Here is a 5,479-nt window from a genome sequence, read left to right as displayed (position 1 = left end):
AGCAAGTGCTTTAAAAAGAAAGCCTGGTTTATTTAATTTAAAAAAAGAAGAAGAAGAAGATTCAGCATGCTTGACTGGCTTCCTTCTCTCCTTCTTCACAATTTCATCTCATCCATGACAGTAGTGCTTTCTGCTTAAGCTGCTGTAAATTGGTGTCTCTGGTATTTGCAGTCAAAAGCATTTTCATAGATTAAGGAGGTGCTCAAGGAATGTCTGCAGCTCCTAGATCTTGTAGACTTGGTAGAAGGATCAGAGTTGTAGAAGGTAGAAAACTGATGGAGGAAGTCAGGGACAAGAGCTGTAGAGAACAGCCATGGGACAGCTTAAGAACGTGTAGAGGCCCTGGCTAGTGTGGCTCAGTTGGTTGGGCATTGTCCTGCAGACCAGAAGGTCGTGGGTTTGATTCCTGGTCAGGGCACAGGCCTAGGTTACCAGTTCAGGTCCCCAGACGGGTGGGTGTGAACAAGAGGCAACCGATTGATGTTTCTCTCTCACATCAATGTTCTTCTCTCTCTTTCTCTCTCTCTCTCTCTCTCTCTCTCTTGCTTGCTCGCTCTTTCTCTCTTTCCCACACCCTCCCTTCCTCTCTCTCTAAAATTATAAGCATGTCCTCAGGTGAGGATAAAAATAAAAAAATAAGAACTCATAGAATAAGAGGCAGAGAACTGGGGCTAAGAGAAACTGGAACGTCTGTGGCAGGGCCTGGGAGAGGATCTTCTGAGTCAACTCAGTTCCTTCATGGGAGGAAATGCACTCTAGAACTAATCCCTAGGCGGAGAGGGGCCTGGGTGCGTGGTAGATGCAGCCCACCCTCCAGTTCTCTCCTCCTTTGCACACTTCCTGTAATTGGCCTGCAGGACTCCACACCAAGGCCTCCCTGTCTCTCTCAGAGTAAAAGCCAAAGTCCTTAGGCTGTCCTTACAAAATCTCACATGATCACCCTAGCCTCCTTGCCAGACGTTCTGCCTCAGAGCCTTAACACTTGCTGTTCCTTCCACCTGAAAGGCTGGAACAATGCCACCAGGTATCCACATGGCTCGCCCCTTCACTTCCCTTAGACTCTTAGTTGAAAGCCCCTAACCCCAGCCACGCATATATTACTGCTCAGCAATTCCCACCACCCAGCACACTACCTATTTTATTACTGGTGTATTGTCTGTTCTCCCAATGATAGACTAGAGGCTCCAGGGAGGCAGGGAATTTTGTCTGTTTTGTTCATCACCATGTGCCCAGCACAAGTGCCTGGCAATCTATATAATCCCTCAAAAACACTTACCGACAGAAGGGATGCACATATGACTCTCCCTTCTAGGATATTGCACAAGCACCTCAAGCCTCCTCTGTTCGCAGCACCCCTCTCCCCATAGATGCTCCTCCCCTGGCGTTCTCTGAGCATCCTCTTCAACTTCTCCCCCCTAATCCCTCACCCAGTCAGCAGATTCCTACTATTCCACCTCCTAAGTGTTCCTGAAACCCATGTCCTGCCCCATCTCCCTCGCCCGCTGCCTCGTTTCTCTCATTCACAGACTCTGCGACAACTTCCCACCTGGCCTTCCTGCCTCTGGAATTCTGCTCGTTTTCCTTCATCCGTCTGTCATTGGTGCAACTGGGACAACAGAGATGCATCTGTGCAGCTTGAGTCCCCTTAATTTTTTGGTTCGATTTTTCTTTTCTTCTTATCACTTGAAATATTTCAAGTCTACCAAAAAGTTGAAAGACTGACTTTGCATATGACCTGCACCAGCTTCATCAATTGCTAACATGTTGACATATTTGCTTTACTTCTTTCCTCTTCCCCTCCATGCATACATATGTCATCATGGCATCATGACACTCACCTCCTAAAACTTCAGCGTGCATCCCTTAAGAACAAGGACATTCTCCTACACAACCACAATGCCATGATCACACCTAGGAGAGACAACGTGAACTTAGTAACATCTGATAAGCAGATGCTATTAAATTTCTCCCATGGTTCCAATATGGTCTTTTATAATTTGGTTTCCGTATGTTTAGCTTCTTTCAGTCTTCATAAACCCCACCTCACACACACTGCCTTTTTATTTTTTGTGACCTAATTTTTTTTGGAAGACAAGCCAGTTGTCTTGCAGAATTCTACTGACTGAGTTAAACTGATACTGAGTGTCCCTTTCCTGTTTATAAGCCATGCACTAGAAACCCACTACCAAAAGGTTAAGGTTGGAACTTAAGGTGCTCACAGGTCCCCATGCCATACCTTCTGTCCAAGCTGAATTGTTTGAAGGTTAGTCTCCAGTCCTCCTTTGTCCTCCACACCCCACTCTATGCTTTTCTTGCCTCTGGACATTGTTTCATGCAATGTCCTCTGCCTCGAATGCCTTCTCCCCTCCTCTTCCCCCAGTAAATTGTTACTTGGGCCTTAAAGACTCAATTCAGGCATCACCCTTCAAGAAGTCTTCCCTGACCTGGCTGCTGTGGCTCAGTGGATTGAGCGTCGGCCTGTGAACCAAGTGTCGCTGGTTCAATTCCCAGTCAGGACACATGACTAGATTGCACATCAGGTCCCCAGTTGGGGGTGCACGTGAGAGGCAGCCACACAGTGATGTTTCTCTCCCTCTCTTTCTCCTTTCCTCTCTCTCTAAAAATAAATAAATAAACAAGCAAACAAATAAATTATTTTTTTAAAAAAGAAGTTTCCCCTGATTACTCTGTCTGGGCACCCCCACCCCTGCACTTGGAACGCTGTGTTCTAATATTATGAGTGTGCCTGTCTCTTCCAGACTCGATCACAAGAGGACTGAGGACAGGGACTGTGGCTTACCCAGCTCTGTATGTCTCAAAAACTGTGTGTGAAATAAATAAGCGAGAAACAGAACAGAGGAAGAAAGGGAAAGAGGCTCTTGCTCTGTTCTTCAAACCCAGGAGGAAAGGTGTCAGCACACCGTCACTAAGGAAGAAAGCCAAAAGAAGGGCACTGTTGACGGTCTTATTCCAGGAAGAAAAGCAGAGGGCTCTCCTGTTCTTATCAGGCTTCCTCTTAGCATCACAACAAGGAGCCCCAGAACTACGTGCCCTGCACTGTTATAAGCTGTTCCAGGCTGAGTGACTTCCATGCTGTGGTTTACCCATAGTGATAAGTGGTTAAGCCTGGAGCATTAAAGAGCCTGCAGGCTTGTTCAAGACATCAGGAAAGATGGAGCTGGGGAGCCACCGGGAAGCCAGAGGAACTCCCTACAAAAGGCAGATGATGGCAGCTTCACAGAAGAGAGGAGAGAAGGCCAAGGTCCTAGTGCCTGGGACTAGGAAGAAAAGGAAAGCTTAGGAAATTTGCCCGAACCTGAGAAGAGGCCATTAAGTCTAAAAAGACACTCTTGAAGACCTTGCATGTGAAGCTATTTTACCAGACACCAAATGTGCTTGTGGCAAAATCTAGAAAGAATGTTTTAAGACCTGGTAGTGGCTAAGGAGATTAGCTCTTCCCTAGAAGAAAAGACAAAAGTGGGAAGGACTCTTCAGAAAAATATTTCAAAAATCAGAACTTCTAGTAGGTTTTATTTTACATATCAACTTTGATCAGTTGGTAGGACTTTGAGTATTGCTAAATTGAGATGGACTGTAACGCTATCACTGGATTCAGTAAATTAAAAAAATTCTGTGATTGATTAATTGTGGCTGTCATGGGTTCAGGTAGGGAGGAATTAAAAAGGACCTGGGAATCAAAAGGGAACATAGGAGACCTGAAAAGGTATTGTTGAATGACCAGAATCCAGCAGTCCACGTACTAAGTGGAAACATCATGGACTTTGTCATTAGACAGAGCTGACTTTGAATATTGGTTCTGTCCCATTTCTTAGTTGTGTAATCTTGGGCAATTTATGAAACCAGATCTCTAAAATGGGACTATTCTTGAGATTAAATTAAGTAATAATAGGTAGTATTTGCATAGCAACTTTATGTGCCAGCCATGGTTCTAACACCATCATAAACATTACTTCATTTGATTCACACAGCAACCCTATAAGGTTATTATCCCCAATTTACCGATGAGGGAACTAAAGTTTAGAAAGGTTAAGACACTTGCCAAGGGTGACATAACTAATGAGTGGCAGAGCCAGGATTCACAGGTAGGCAGTCTGGGTCTGAGTTCACATTCTTCACCACCTTAACAACTACTCTTAGTCAACCACTTTCCATTGCTGATTTTACCATTATGCATTAAGCAACTGACAAGCTCTGTGATTTAACTTAACCGCCATAAGACTTGCACCCGTAAATTTGCACATGCATAAAACCCACTTAGTAGAGCATGTCATCTTAAACCAGGCATGCTACAGATTCATGAACAGGATAAGAGCATGGGTTCACCTGAACAAAGAGAAAGAAGGAAAAAAATCAGGACCCAGAAACTGGGCCTCTAATAAATACCCTGGCCTTTTTACTTTTTGCTGGAGCATGAAAGGTTTACTGAAGATCCACCAAGATATTCAGGGCAGGGGAGCCAGGTGAGGGAGTCTTCAGTATGTGAGGACCCCGTCCCACTTTCTCCTGTGTGACAATGAGGCATTTGTTCACAAAATGGCTTTAGATCAGATATTAAAAAACTACAGTCCCTGGGCCAAATCCTGTCCCTCACTGATTTTTGTAAATAAAGTTTTGTTGGAACATAGCTGGACTTATTCTTTGAATGTTTGTCTGTGGCTGGTTTCACATTATAACAGCTGACCTGAGTAGTTGCAACACAGACTACACGGCTCACAAAATCACCTCTCTGGCCCTTAGCAGAGTTTGCTGATCCCTGCTTTCTGTTTCTGACCAGATTTTCTAGGTATCAATATGGCACATGTGATGAATCTTAGATCCCTGATAAGGGAAGGAAGAACAAGATGTCCCCTTGGGTATTCACCAGGGGAGGTAGACGTAGGATGTCCATAAGAGGAACCAAAATAAACACAGTTGTGGCCAGAATAGGATATGGCAGAGTGTGCTCCAAGAAATGTTAATCGAGGTTATGTGATAAAATGACTCAGGGGTCAACTGGGAATCACTGTGTTAAACCACTTTAAGCAGATTTCTCTACTGCAGGACTCATCAGGACTTTTTACGTGCCATTGTACCTTGAGATTTCTGGGAGGGTTCACAAAGCTCATTTTCCCCATGGAACTATCTTCTTCAGAACATTCCTTGGTAAATGCTGAACCAAAAGAAGTTTTTAGAATCATGCTCTCTGGGGACTAGAAATGAAAACAGTGAGGGCTATCACTTAACAAGCATGACTTTCTCTCAGCAAGAAAAGAGGGAAAACAAAAAAAGAAATAAAGAGATCCAGAGTAGGGGGAAAAAAGCAAAGAGGTGTTTAAAGAGAGGAGGAAAGAAAGCAGGGCCCTCGAGAGACATGTGAGGATAAAAGTAACTATCAGAGAAGGATGTGTCAAAAGCAGGGCTGTTGCCCAATGCAGGACATGTGGTCACATGTCATCCGCACCACCAGAGAAACTAACCT

The sequence above is a fragment of the Furipterus horrens genome, unplaced genomic scaffold, assembly GCF_987537825.1.
Source record: "Furipterus horrens unplaced genomic scaffold, mFurHor1.1.pri manual_scaffold_4, whole genome shotgun sequence".
In the NCBI taxonomy this organism is placed as follows: domain Eukaryota; kingdom Metazoa; phylum Chordata; class Mammalia; order Chiroptera; family Furipteridae; genus Furipterus; species Furipterus horrens.
The sequence above is the reverse complement of the archived record's forward strand: the minus strand, read 5'-3'. Positions refer to the sequence as shown.